Source organism: Rattus norvegicus, chromosome 9, assembly GCF_036323735.1.
Source record: "Rattus norvegicus strain BN/NHsdMcwi chromosome 9, GRCr8, whole genome shotgun sequence".
NCBI lineage: Eukaryota > Metazoa > Chordata > Mammalia > Rodentia > Muridae > Rattus > Rattus norvegicus.
In genome coordinates, this window is record NC_086027.1 from 57,970,443 (window position 1) to 57,985,598 (window position 15,156).

At 39.9% G+C, this 15,156-nt stretch overlaps 1 protein-coding gene and 1 long non-coding RNA gene across 4 annotated transcripts in view; one reads left to right on the forward strand and one right to left on the reverse strand.

The window, feature by feature from the left end:
- The window catches only part of Tmeff2 (transmembrane protein with EGF-like and two follistatin-like domains 2), a 287,500-nt gene that overhangs the window by 32,570 nt on the left and 239,774 nt on the right, over window positions 1–15,156 (reverse strand). The gene's annotated exons all lie outside the window — the stretch shown is intronic.
- The window catches only part of LOC108351929 (uncharacterized), a 115,368-nt gene continuing 110,553 nt past the window's right edge, over window positions 10,342–15,156 (forward strand). For all 3 annotated transcript variants that reach the window (XR_010054974.1, XR_005489138.2, XR_010054975.1), the window contains exon 1: window positions 10,342–11,044. This is a non-coding gene — a long non-coding RNA (uncharacterized LOC108351929). The remainder of the gene's footprint in view (window positions 11,045–15,156) is intronic.

The following is a 15,156-nucleotide window of genomic DNA, read 5'->3' on the forward strand; positions in this document are numbered from 1 at the left end:
CACGCACAGTGAAATTTCATGTAATCAAAAAAGACAATTGACATGTGCAAAAAAATGGATGGAACTAGAAGTCACCGTGTTAAGTGTAATAAACGAATAGTACATGGCTTCTCTTATACATGGAGTGGAGATATAAAATTATATTTATGTACTTGTATGTGTAAGTAAGAGTTTATGATGTGCAGAAAAGGAGGAAACTAGAAATGAAGGTCCTGAGAAAGAAGGTGTAGGTCTTAGTGGAGCTGGAGAAAGAGTAAGTGGTTGGAGATGGGTTCTAATGCTTTGATTCAAAAGGGAATCTGTGTGTCTAATGCTAAAGGTTCTTGTCCCCGATTGGTTTTTGAGCGGTCACGAAAGATGCCAGCAGCCAATGGTTGGGAAAAGGGAGACGGGGCAGGACCCTTAGCGTCTGCACCTAGGATGCAGAGAGGAGGAGACGGAGAATTGCCGTTACTTGGGGAGAGAGATGGATAAAATTTAGAGCTGCAGACAGAAGATCATCTGAAATGTAGGAGTAAAAGGAAGATGCCCCTGGGAAGGGCTGCTCCAAAGCGTCTTGGGCAGCAAAGAACAATGGTTCTCACAGAAGGTAACAGGGCAGCAAAGTTAAGGGTAGATTTAGAAAGCTTTGAGCCAAGAGTACTGGAAGGAAAAGCTTGCTAGCCACAGGAGGCTTAACTACCAAGACCTTGAGTAGTCAAGGCATTTCAAAAATAAGCTAGTGTGTGTGTGTGTGTGTGTGTGTGTGTGTGTGTGTGTGTGTGTGTGTGCATGTGTCTTTCATTTGCATATACAAAGAGTTACTGGGCGGGTAGCTGGAAGCACATGACCCACCAGGGGCACAAGGTGGTGTAGCCCTAGCTCTCTGTTACAGCAGGTAATGCAATGCACGCAATATGAGTGTAGAAAGGGAGGAGAGGAACCAGACAAGGTGAGCAGGGGGTGTGGGAAAGGCAGTGCATGAACAGATTGATTGAAAAAATTATCATGCAAATGTATGAAAATGCTGCAATGAAACCCTATTTATGCTACCCTCCAGGATAACAGATCCTGCAAATGTTTGTCTAAGGGCTAAGGTCAGCTGAGGAGTTTGCTTGGTCTTTACATCTTTTTCTCTCAGCATTGTGACTATAGGCAAGTTATTATCAATAGTTCATGCTTGTAATATTTGTAGCAATATCTGACACATAGTAGGTGTTCAGCCCCTTACAGCTGTTTTAAATGAATGATATTTTAGATGTAGGTATGTATTGGCACATGTCTGCAGAGCATAAAGCATTCAGCAAGTAAAAGTGTCTGTTGTATACATCATCACTCACAGGGCAAAGATGACGGGCAAACTGGAGCAAGAATTTGGCAAATGAAGAGAAGCATTCACTCAGTGGTTGGTTCTTACAATAGCCACAAGCAGCGGATGCAGTCCTTAATAGGAGATGAAGGTTAACCAAAGTTTATAAAGGAGACGGAGACAACTTCAATTTGACAGGCTACAAAGTAGCCAAAAGTGACGGTGCCCTTCCTATCTAATAAAATCATCTCTGTTCCATAAAGTTTTATTAAAGAAATAGAATTCCATCTTGGCAAAGCAAGTATATATCAAGTTTAAGTTGTTCTTCAAACTTTAGACAATATTAAAAGTATAATGTGGATCATTATTAATAATGATGATCATGATGAAATATAATCCAAGCTCTTAGATGCAAGTGTTGCTGACTCAATATGGTCTATTCTGATAGAACTTTGTGATAAGATAATATACTGATTCTTCTACTTAAAAATAACTGTTTTTTAATGGGAGGATGAGATTCTATGCAGTGGGGAGAGACATGCGTGATAGTCATTTATTGTGGCAGTGTGTCCTAATTATTCAGCTTTCCCTTTTTATTAATAATTGAGGATTATGAAGAAAAACATACTAATATGCACCAGATGTTCAGAAAAACATAAATATCCCCACATGTCAGCACATTTTAGCAGAAAGTCAACAAATTTTTCTCTACTTCTTTTTCCTTTTTTAGTTTTTGAAACATGTTCTTTGATATGATATTTTTAATCCTCATTAGGGACTTGCTTTGGCTCCTTTAATATCTGTCACAAGGGACTGTGTATTTTCAGATGTATCCAATGTGCATTTCTCTCTTTTCCTGTTCCTCTTCCTGCCCAGACACAGGCAGGAGTGGTAGGCGACCAAGGAAACTGCTCTGTGGCTAGAGAGAACCCCGTCCATTCATAGTCTCAGCTTCTCCAACAGAAGATGGCTATGGATGAAGCTGTTCAACTTTCCGAGTCTAAATTTAAAATATTTTCAATGGTGATAAGAACTTTTTTTCAATTGAATGGTCATTTCAAAGAGAAACACTAATAACAGTTTTCTATATTCAACAGGAAGGTAGCAGTTATACTTATCCATTTTTAAGATAATCCTCATTTGTTGGTTTTCTTTGACAATTGGATTTTTCTGTTTTCTTCCCTATCGCTGCTAACTTAAGCTTACTAAAATAGACTTCTACCCTAAAATTCAAGCATTTCCTTCCCTTCAGCTATCCTTCTCAAAGCTAGTTCTCTCAGCACCAGTTCCCATATAAATATCTTGTGTAGGAGCCAGGGTATGCTGTGGTCTACTTATCTTTGTACCTAAAATTAAATTTTGGTGTAGGCTCTGGCTGATAGACTTCAGTCACTTCTTGTGGGTAAGGAACAAGTCCTACAGGGATTCTATAAAATAGTCAGTAAAAGTAATGTAAATTAAATGGTTAATTTTTTTCCCCCTGTGAATCCACCATAATCAGGGAGCACTGTATGTGTACAGTGTGAGTGTATGAGTACATATATATATATATGTATGTATATATATATATATGGCAGTAGAACACATATAAAATTGGAAAGACATTAAAACTGACCTTTTTTGTTTGTTTGTATATTTGTTTTGTTGTTGTTGTTTGCTTTGTTTGTTGTTCAACCTTTAGAAGTTCCTGTAAGGAAACCGATCACCAGCCTAGAGATTATGTAAAAGATCTCAGAGGACTTTAGCTTCCATGTCAGTATTTGGGAGGAAAGCAAGTACTTGATAGGGAGTTGTGAAGATCTGATCTGCAAGTCCCTTTTCTTCTAGCTGGCTGATCTCCATTATCCTTCAAACACTTGGGATTTGATTTCATCAGGGCTTGGATTTTGTCTGGTTGGTCTTTGACCTGGAATGCTGCTGCTGTTAGAGGTAGTGGAAATTTGCTCTCTCTTCCTCGGCTTGACTCACTGCTGCTTTATTAGTTCACTTTACTTTGATATAGAAATTGGCTAATGCTATACAAAGTCTCCCTTCCCTGGAATTCAGAGAGCATCTTATTTATATGTAGATGTAGCTATATGACATTTTCAAATGCCAGACATTTGCATATGAAGGTCTCTTTCTTCCCCTTTCAGTAAACAGTCTTTCCTATTACTTCCAAAGCAATGTTTGGAATTAAATTCCCTATAAAAGTTTGTCCTTAAAGTGTTTTTAAACGTCTAGTAGAGATGAGAAATTAAACTCCCGAACTGGAATCCATTAATTTTTTTTCTTTTTTTGAGGAGTTTAAAAAATAAAAGGTATCTATAATTTGTGATACACATACTATACACCTTCTGCTTCTGTAGCTTTGCACAAAAATTTTCAAAATTTGCTTAATACAGGTAAAATTTCTTAAGAGGACAAGAAGGCATTACTCTCATATGGGAACTTGTCTAAAAACACACTCAGTTCTGCTTCTAGAGCAGTGACCTCTGGTCTTGATGGAATACTTGTAGGGCGGTGACCAGGCATCAGGCATTTTTCTAGGTGCTGCATTTATAAATAAGGAACATGATGGTTTTCCTGCCTTCATGGAGCTTCAGTGATAAGTAAAGAAGACAAGAAATAGAAGGCAAACCACAAATGCACAAACACATTCTGTTCACATTAAAGAGACTGGGAAAAAATAAAGTGTGTCATTTGCAGAATGACTGGAATGCAGTCAGAGGGCCACTGGGGAATCTCAGTAGGCTTATCTCAACAGTGTGAAGGAGAGGTGAGCGCTGGCTCCACACACAGGTACCAGTCAAGGCAGAAAGTAAGCTATAGACATAATTGTACAGAAAAGTAAGCTTTAGAACAAAAGGGATATGTTTAGGCACAACACTTAAAATGGAATGAGCATTCATTAAATGGGATAAACTAAACAAAGAATTCTCAATGGAGGAATATCAAATGGCCCAGAAGCACCTAAAGAAATGCTCAACCTCCTCAGTCATCAGAGAAATGTAAATCAAAACAATCCTGAGATTCCACCTCATACCAGTTAGAATGGCTAACAGATGCTGGCGAGGATGTGGAGAAAGTGGAACACTCCTCCATTGTTGGTGGGATTGCAAGCTGATACAACCTCTCTGGAAATCAGTCTGGAGTTTCCTCAGAAAATTGGAAATAGATTTACCTAAAGACCCAGAAATACCACTCTAGATTACTCTGGAGGTCCCTCAGATAATTGAACACAGTACTACCTAGTGACCCAGCTATACCACTCCTGGGCATATACCCAAATTATGCTCCAACATACAGCAAAGACACATGCTCCACTATGTTCATAGCAGCCTTATTTATAATAGCCAGAAGCTGGAAAGAACCCAGATGCCCTTCAACAGAGGAATGGATACAGAAAATGTGTTACATTTACACAGTGGAGTACTACTCACCTATTAAAAACAATGACTTCAGGAAATTCTTAGGCAAATGGATGGAACTAGAAAATATCATCCTGAGTGAGGTAACCCAGTCACAAAAGAACACATATAGTATGCACTTACTGATAAGTGGATATTAGCCCAAAATCTCGGAATACCCAAGAAACAATTCTCAGACCATATAAAGTTGAAGAAGAAGGAAGGCTAAAATGTGGATGCTTCAGTCCTTCTTAGAAGGGTGAACAGAATACAGGGACAATACAGGGACAAAGAGTGGAGTAGAGACTAAAGGAAAGGCCATGCAGAGACTGTTTCACCTGGGGATCCATCCCATATGCATCCACCAGTCACTATTGCTGATGCCAAGAAGTGCTTGCTGACAGAAGCCTGATATGGATGTCTCCTGAGAGGCTCTGCCAGAGGATGAGGATGCTTGCAGCTAACCATCGGACTGAGCACAAGGACCCCATTGGAGGAGTTAGAGAAAGGACTGAAGGAGCTGAAGGGGTTTGCAACCCTATAGGAAGAACAACAATATCAACCAACCAGATCCCCTAGAGCTCCTGGGCACTAAACCACCAAACATGGAGGGACCCATAGTTCCAGCCTAATATGTAGAGGAAGATGGCATTGTCTGACATCAATAGAAGAAGCCCTTGGTCCTGTGAAGGCTCGTTTCCCCAATGTAGGGGAATGCCAGAGTGTTGAGGTGGCAGTGGGTGGGTAGGAGTGGGAGCATTCTCATAGAATCAGAGGGAGGGGGAGGGGTAATGGGAAAAGGGGGTAAAGGGAATAACATTTGAAATGTAAATACATAAAATATCCAATAAAACAAAACAAAACCAACAACTCCCTTGAACTCCCATAATCCTCCACAAAAAAAAAGAAACAAAAAGAAATGAACATTTATTTTATTCTAGAATCAGAAACATGAAACAGAATACAGGGAGAAGCCAATGACAGGGGTTTCTGAGGGTCCAACCCCTACTCCATGGCACCTTCAGCCTAAGCCTCTCCTGGAGGGTCACTACATCATCATTTTTCTTTCCTTTCCTTGTAGACCCCTGGATCCATCTCTGTGTTGAGGCATCCAAGGGAACATGTCAGACATGATTGATTATTTTGTACACATATGCACATTCATATCTAGACAGCAAATCTGGTAAACATATACATCCTAAGCCCACCTAAAATACATTTTCTTCTCTGTCATCAACAGCACATCCAATCTTTATTCCTATCAGACTTTCCTCATCGGCCTTGTCTTGTGTTGTTTTCTTCCCTTATGCCAGGTTGGTTTTCCTTTTTTTAAAGTCTGACATTACTAAATAAGAGCTTAGCCTATAGCCCGGACCAGACAATTCATTTACACATGCATTACAAATAAGGCCCAGGCTTGACTGATCTGTAAACCACCAATTCCACTTAGCTCTGTTTCCTCTTCTCCATGCCATGCCATTTGTGGTCCTGGAATCCTCCTAGTTCATCAAAGCTTCCTTGTCTTCCAAGCCCCGTTCCCCACCTTCACAATGCTCTTTTCTCTTCTCTGCCAAGTGAACCTGGTACTGATAAAACCCCAAACCAAAACCAAAACCAAACAAAAAACAAGACATCAGTTTGTCCTTTCTTATTGCCAGTCACGTTACTCCACAGGCCTTGTCATCTGTGCTGCGTCAGTCTGAGCTGCACTTACGACACTTTTGTGAATTGTGCACTCTCCAGGTGGATTCAGAGGGAGCAAGGCAGCATGCTGTCTACAATCATAATGTATAGTAAACACAGAGTAAATATGAATTCCTGTTCTTCTATTTCTTCAATGATTTACTTTTTATTTTTCAGGGAAACCATCTGCACAATTGTGATTTACTATACGAGTGTTTATTATTGTTATCTGAGATTCTGAATTTGAAGGTAACAAGAGGCTTAGGTATCATTGGTTCCTGGACATTCTTATTTTTAATAAAGCCAAAACAAATATTTTCCGTTGTAGTGATAAGCTGACCGTCCTCATAAGACCCTCACTACCGAGGTACAGAGATGTAGTTAAATTGTAGGCACACCTAGGCCTGGGTTCAGCTGCTAGAACTCCTTTGAACCATTCTCTAATATTCTCTTTAACATAAATAGCTAACAAAGTTACAATTTCTTTAAGGCGTTTATCGTCCATATGAGCAGATTCTGTAGCTCTTGGATCCTGCTGTTATATCTGTTGCTTCCTCGTCCTAGTTAGCAACAGCTACAAAATAGGCAGCTTACTTCATGGGTGTCACAGCTAAACTCACTCCACTTGAGAGTGGCTGAAGTAGCTGGTACTCTTCCAGGCTTTGAGTTTATCCCTGTGGTGAGAGCTCAGGCTAGCAACAGAGCTGTTCCAATTATTTTCGTGATTCCAACATCGTCATGCACATGTCAGAGAAGGTCACAATTATCAAGGATAGAACATTTCATTTTGTGGCTTTATATGTGCCATTGATTTACATAACAGTAGGAAGGTAGACTCCTGAAGCAAATATTGGAGATTTTTTGACATCTACACTTTTCAGATAAAAACATCCAAGGCAAGAGCTACCACAGTCCCCTTGAGCATCACTGCAGGGCAGAGGCCCGAGGCATAGATGTTTTAATTCCTAGTTCTGGAATTTTCCCACCTATGGTGAAATGCCTTCACTGTTCAGAGATGGGAATGTATTTGCTAGCTGCTTTGGGAGTTGTGGCTGTGGTGCCGAGTGACAGATGAGACAAACCATCATGAGTTCCTGGTGCTGCATAGATTTCTATCAGCCTTTGTAGTTAATTCTCTAACTTTCCTATAGTCTGTTTCTAGGCATTCGGAACTGGCAGCTTTTGTCTGAACAGCATTCTTTGACCTCCTAATTTCTGAAGTTTTGTTTCATTTGTAAGCTGTGATTTAACCTCCTGGAATCATGCTGTGAGCTTTCTAATGAAATTCATTAAAAATACAATTCACTGAACAAGAAATCAGACAGGAGTAAAAATTTTGGTAGGCCACAGGGACCTCAAATATCTGTATTTTTCTCTTAAATGTGAGCCACAGTAATTTCTTGGGGGAAACTCTGGCCGCTGTCTCACATACTTCTGACAATTTCCAAACATATTCTCCTCTCATGCTCTAAAAACCACAATGCAAAGGGGAGATGACCAGTACAGTCACTGGTAGTTCTGCATAACATGACAAATTGCATGAACTGACAGGAAGGTGATGAATACTGCTAACGTGACCCTAAAAATAGTGAGGGAATGTTTGCACATTGACACTTCTCTAAAGGCAGACAGATATGCATGACCTGAGCTCTTAGACAGGTGTCAGAGATATTGATGGGTGGTACGAGGAGGATCATTTTCTTGGCAGTGTTGCAGCAGACAGTCTGCATGATTAATGACGTAGCTTAGGCTTTTATGTTTTCCACCTAGGGCAAAAAGGGATGTGAACCTTTGTCATTCCATGGAATGTAAGAATCCTGCCTGAAGGGCAAGATGGGGGAGCATTATACATCTAAAAGTATCGTGTTTGTTTGCTGGGTGCAAAAACAGCAGTGAAAAATACTCACACATGATCTCGACACATGAAATAGCTCTGCCTAGCGCCTGATCTGATCTGGGCTTCTTACCAAAGGCCTCCACCCAGGGCACCAGAGCTTGCACTGTGCGCAGTGTGGAGGGCAGTGTGCTTGGGCTCTGACAAGAGCAGGAGTACACCGTGGCTTTGGGATGCATCTGCACATAATGCACACTTTGAATGAATATTAAGAACCACTCAAAGAAAACAAAACAGGACTAAGGCAGGAAGCAAGAGGTGAGATCATCTGCCTAATGTTTATATTCATTTCAGGTTCTCAGAGACAATTTTCTGATTCAAATCAATTCAATATTGTTTCTAAATGCTGAATCCAGTGAGAAAGAGCTTTTCTTTCCTAAGAATAATACTGTTTGCTCAGGTTTTTAAAATGTCACATGCAGCAGTGAACGAACTATGCTATTTCAGGGCTCAAAATTAAATCCGAAATCTAATAATAGTCTCTAGATGTATTCTGCTAAACCTTAGGTAGCCAGCCCATTTACTGAAAATATTATGGTAGGTTATGGTAACATGGGCTATGGAAATAAGCTACCAATGTGTGTTTTCTTTTACTTTTTTTCCTTTTAAACAAACAAAGGTACCCTTGGGAATCAATTGTCCATGGACAATATTTTAAATGAGAAAGTATATTTATTTATTTTGCAATCAAAGATTAGGTTATCAAGAAAACTGAGGAGGTTGATTTCCCTCAAGATAAAGTCTCATTTATATGCTAGGAAAGAAGTAGAAAGTAATTTTGTGAACATTAGTGACTAGGCTGATTATTATTTTATTTTTTGTTTATGAAGAATGGTGGGTTCAATGGGAATGGCTACCATTGTGGTCCCTAGATAGTGGGACTGGTTGGGAAGCATTAGGAGGTGTGGCTTTGTTGGAGAAGGTATGTCACTGGGCTCAGGCTTTGAGGTTTCAAAAGCCCATGATGGTCACAGTTACTTCTTTTTGTCTTGTGGTTGGTTATGTTTTAAGATGTGAGCTCTCAGCTACCATTCTACCACCATGCTGGCCTGCCTACCACCATGCTCCCCACCAGGATGGTAATAAACTCTTCCATAAATGGCTTTGGTCATAATGTCTTATCACAGTAATAGAAAAGCAACAAAGACACTATGAGAAAGGAACAGATTTTGAATTTAAAATTCCTCTTCTTACATGCTAGGAAGGTTTATGTGTTTCTCTTAATTGTTAAAATCTCTCAATAAAATCCGGTATCCAGAAATGTGGGAGTGAAAAGTTCTGTCTTATCTGGAATATGCTCTTAACATCTTCAGTGTAAGAACTTGACTTGGCATGTAATTACGCTAAGATTTTCTCATGATTGTTTTCTCATTGCCTAGTAATATTGCTTTCAGCTAGTATACTTTATACTCCATGCATGTTGACTCTAGTAGTGGCCTTCTCTTTGTTACAATAGAAACATTTTGTCATAAACAACTCTCACTGCTCTGGAAGTTTGAATAAAACTTAAGCTAATGAATAGGAAGTAGAATTACTCAGAGTATAAATTCAGAATTGATATATAATCAAGAGAAGTTGATGATTAACAGATTTGTCATCCAATTTTTATATTATCCAATTAATATTCTGATACATTGAAATGTCAATCCACACTTAAAAAATCTTCAGTAGAAATATTATTAGAACTAGATCAAATTTTACCATGCAACTTAGGTAATTACTTCTCTCTGGAAACTAATCCAAATTCTGGAGTCAGTAGCATCAGCAGCATGCATATCCAAACTCGTCAATAGTCCTTGCAGAGAAACTCTCATTATATGAAAGGGCAGAAAATACATGATCCTCATTTCCAAAATTCTTCAAGGGTTTCCCTAGATTATGGGGTATTTAAAAAAATAGGTTTCAAGTATAGGTCTTTTGAAAATTAGCATTGTATGCTATGCATAAGAAAAACATCTCAGCAGATCCCAGCCAATTACATAGCGAATAATGTCCGCAGGCTGGTCTTGAACTCGTGATCCTCCTGCCCGCACCTCCTGCAGCAAGTCCTACCAGTATGTGTTACCACAACCAGCAATATTATAGATTTTATTATCTACCTGCTGGTGTCAGAAAGATTTCCTTTAAAACTACTTAATTTTTTTTGAAAGAGTCTCATAGAGCCTAGGCTAGCTTCAAACACTCCCTGTAGCTATGGGTGACCTTGAACTTTTGATTTTTCTCTCTACTTCCTGAGTTCATACGTAGGCTTACAGGTGTGAACTACTATAGCTGGTTTCTGTTTTACTGGGTATTGAATCCAGGACTTCATGCAAACTAGGTGTAATTTTAGTTTAATTATCACTTTACATAAGCTAGAGTTACCTGGGGGATGGGCCACAGGGCATGCCTGTGGAGGATTTTATGGCTTGACTGCTATTGGAAGACCCATCTTAATTGTGAAAGAGACCATGCCCTGGGGAAGATCCTGTACCATATAGTGGAGAGAGCAAACTAGGCAACAGTATGAATTCTGCCCGTTTCCTCATTGAGTAAATACCAATTGCTTCAGGCTCCTGCTATCCTGACTTCTCGAAAGGCTGTTTGAACAGTGACCTGAAGTAAATTCTTTCTCCCTTAAGTTGCTTTGGTGAGAGCACCTTCTCTTAGCAACAGGAAGGGAAACAGGCAAGCAGTGACTCATGCCCAAGTCCACTGATACTTTCAGTGTTCTACAAAACTCTTACGGGAACACAACTGAGATGAAACGCAAAGGATGGCATGAACGTTTGGAAACGCACATTTTCTCAGGTGACTTATTTACTGGCTGTTCCTTCGTGGTGATTTTTCTCCAGGAGCAAGAGCAACATAACGCACAGTGACGAGCAGGTAGCGGTGTACTCCCCGATGGAAAATAGCATTCCCGAGAAAGTTAGTCATTTGCTGCAATGCTAAAGTAATTACTGTAGCAGAGACTGGCTCATTTATCATTTCCTGTTGTCTTTGCTATTTTCTTAGGTTGTCTTCTTAAACAAATACCCTCATTGTCCTTGCTGCAAAACCAATAACTTTATTTCACTAGGTAAGACTCAGCAGGGTTTGCTCCTAATTCCAATGAAGATCTGTCTCTGGGAGCCACCTAACAGAATTGCACATTTGTATCCTTCCTTGGGGAACTGGCATAGAGTAGTTGAACAGTGATCAGCCATGTTAGAGACATAGTTTTAAGGTCCCTTCTCTTCTACCACAGAAGTTTCCATGAAAACTTGTGTTCTAACACAGTCAGACATTCTGTTCCATGAACAGCACAACTTCAGTTCTTAAAGGATTTCTATTGAGTGTTTCAATAGGATTCAGCTAGCATTATTTAAATCTATTTCTATGAACCAACTGTTATAAAAACTTATAATGAGAAGAGACCTAAATAATAAAAGGAAACTTTGAAAGCGCGGCTACTGCCTCCTCAAAGAACATCATTAAAAAAAATCGTTCACATAGGCGATGTTTGGTTCAGCGACTTAGTCTGTTTGTATAAAACATCTGATGTGAGCAGAAATGTGCCATAACTTTGAACAGGAGCAAAACAGAGCCCAAAGTTATGAGGACCCTAACTGAATAGATAAGAGATGCAATTAGGCTGAGGAGGCTCCCCAGTAGCATGATCCCTGAAAGTATAATTTCCCCCTCAGGAGATGAGACTTTTTCTTTCTCACAAGTCTCAGAAGAGACCGATCCCAACCTTATTTGTGGAACTTTAACAATTCTAGTATAGCCAAACTCTTACTTTAAAAACACATATGTGTATTTGAAACAGAGAATGGAGAGAACCTTGATAGACTAAGGTTCTTGCTGGCTGATTGTGGCTCTTTCTGGGAACAGAACTGGGTTATTTGCTATCACCTGATTTCTAGGCATGATTCTCATAGTTCCTAGCTGCAAAGGCTGTTGTAAGCCTTAGAACAACTGCTGTTCTGAAACTAAGTCAATACTTTATGTACTGCTATGCCAAGCTCTTTCCCCTATAAAATTTGCTCTGTAAGTTATTTGGCCTAAATTTGAAATGGAATTAAGAAATAAATATAATTACCCACATCACTGAAGAATAGTCTCTTGGAGAGTCCAAAACAGTAGACAGTACATATAATTTGTAGGTTGTTTTGGAATGAATTGAGTGAGTCTATTTCACTAGTATTTTTATTGATGATGATGATGATGATGATGATGATGATGATGACGATGACGACGACGACAGTAGTCCTGATTGCAATGAAGATAATAGTTTCCTAGGACAATATTACGGTTAGCTGTTTCCTGACTGTTTATCAATTGATGGAGGAGGTAAAGAGCTGAGAAGCCTTTAATGTTGCAGAAAACACAGTTTCAATCTCAGAATACGATTCTTTTATTTCACACTCATGGCTAAGAGTTAATGGCTTCCTAGCACTGTTGATGGGATGCCTTGGTAACTCTCGATGGTCCTTTCTATAGAAGATAAGTAACTACTTATTTTAAGTATCTTGTTAATAAGTTCTTATAGTCTGCCTGTTGCTTGTCCTCATGTCTCCACAGATATAGTTCACTAAAAGTAGTAAGCAATACCAAGCCTACATGTGCAATAGTGTGGATTTGTGTAAGGGGACAGGTGTGGGGACAGGAGTGGAATTTGTCCAAAGGTTGCTTCAGTTCATTCAGATTTCACTGGGCTCTTCAATTAAACCTGGAATGAACCCATTGGTACAAGACTGTAGAATAGCTGCAGTAGCACAGGGGCGACCAAGCTGCTGACATGAGCCCGGATGGGTACTTCCTTACAAAGCACAAAGAACTTGCTGGCTTAAATTAATAGTGTGATCTTTCTGGAATATTTTACTTCTGGAATAAAAAATGGAGAGCATTATCAGTCTTCCTTTAAGTGGAACATACCTAACATATGATACGAAGCTTTGGTCATCTGAAAATGTAATTTTTAAGAAAAGTATTGGGGACTTTTAATAATTTGCCTATGAAATGTTGTCTAGAAATGTTTTGTAACTCCATCAGATATTAATGATGCAGGAACAGCCCTGCGCAGAGATCCTCATCTCAGTATCTGTGGGATATTTGACATTCCTTTTATGTTTGATGTGATTAAGCAGTAGCAAGTTCATACTCACAAGTATGAAGAGTGTGTTAACAAAACTGCTATGGATTGTTTTACAACCCCCCAAAATTAAACCTTCTTTCAAAACCTATTCACTCTCCCTTGTTATTAGTCAAATTCTTTTGGTTCATTAGTTTTAAAAATAGCAATTTTAGTAGTAGCTTTGGGTAAAACCTTTGGAGGTTTCAGAATGCAGAAGGACCCGTTCTCAGTACAGTTTGAGGTCTACAACAAGCAGTTCTCCTGGAGATGGTGCATGGATGCTTCTAGAGACCCCCCAGGATTGTTTAATGTTTGTCCAAGAGAATAAGTTGCCTGGATGGGGCCCAGCAGAAACCCAGAGAGAGGAGGGTCATAGACTGTCAAAAGTTGTGGCAGGGGGAGGCGTTCTAGCCTTGGGCATGCTCTATTTACACTGATTTGAAGGCAGAAGTGTTCTTATTGCCTAGATGCTTGCGCCAAACTCCTCAGCTTCATGCCTTGAACAGCTACAGTCTCAGAGAATAGCCTCATTTCTACTGAGATTTCCATATAATCCACATAATTAGTTAGCTGAGGGAAGCCCTCTAGGTGACTGCAAATCAGTGTGGAGACATTAAAAGTTTAGCTCATATGAGTTTCTCAGAAAAGGGAAGTTAACTCTGAGTGAGTTCAGGGTTTAGATCTGAGTCTGCAAGTCTGATAGCCCTGCCTGCCTTTCATAATGGTAGTCGCTATCCTGCCCCAGTTACCAATCTCCAAGAACATAGGGTGCTGCCCTCTTAGTTCAGTGTTTCACAAGGCCTATCATTCTGGTCCCACCATCCACTTCCCAGAGCTGTGCTACGCTTGTTCCCCAGCTCTGCACCTCAGTGCTCAGAGACAGTGTTCTGGATGATTCAGTCCTCCCTGCAGTTTATAGGTAATGTCACCATTTCCTTTTCCAATCCAGTGCCGTTTCCCCACATTTTCTGAGCCTGGAGTTTGGCTCCTCTTGATCATACTTGATTTTAAACTATGTGTGTGTAGGTTGTGTGTGTGTATGTGTGTGTGTGTGTGTGTGTGTGTGTGTGTGTGCATCTGTGTGTGTGTTCACATGAACAAGTGGTAGAAACATGCTATCTCCATGCCACAGTATTTGAAAACGTGGACTCTATGAGAGATTTTGTTTTACATGTATTTAAAAACACCTTGGAGTGATTATGTTAGCACGTGGTCGAAGCACCAAGCTACAAGGAACATCTTTATAATGCACTGGTTGAGGTGGGCACCCATGTTGGGGGTCTAGTCAACACATTCAGGAAAGATTCAGGGTGCTCTCAGAATGTTTTTTTTTTTTTTTTTTTTTTTCCGGAGCTGAGGACCGAACCCAGGGCCTTATGCTTGCTAGGCAAGCGCTCTACCACTGAGCTAAATCCTCAACCCTCAGAATGTTTTTAAACAGTGAGAATTTTAGGGAAAACAATTGTCTTAAACTTTTTCAAGGTTTTGGGAAGTGTCTACTGTCCCAGGCCTATACACTCAATTTCTACCTGTACTACAGTCTCCCTACCAGGATAAGTAACGAGGCAGGGGTGGGGATGCTAAGGGTGAATTCGGGAGGAGCACTGTGTCATTTTCACTGACAATAGGGGGACATTTGAGTTCAGAGATGTTTGTTGCCAGTGCTAGATAGTGCTATCTTTTCTTTATGATCATCTTGCTGAAAACATTTATTTTTACTTAACGATGTATGCACATGTGCTAGTCTTCACATGTGAGCACTGACATATCTTTGTGAACATGTTTTACATCAACAGGAATA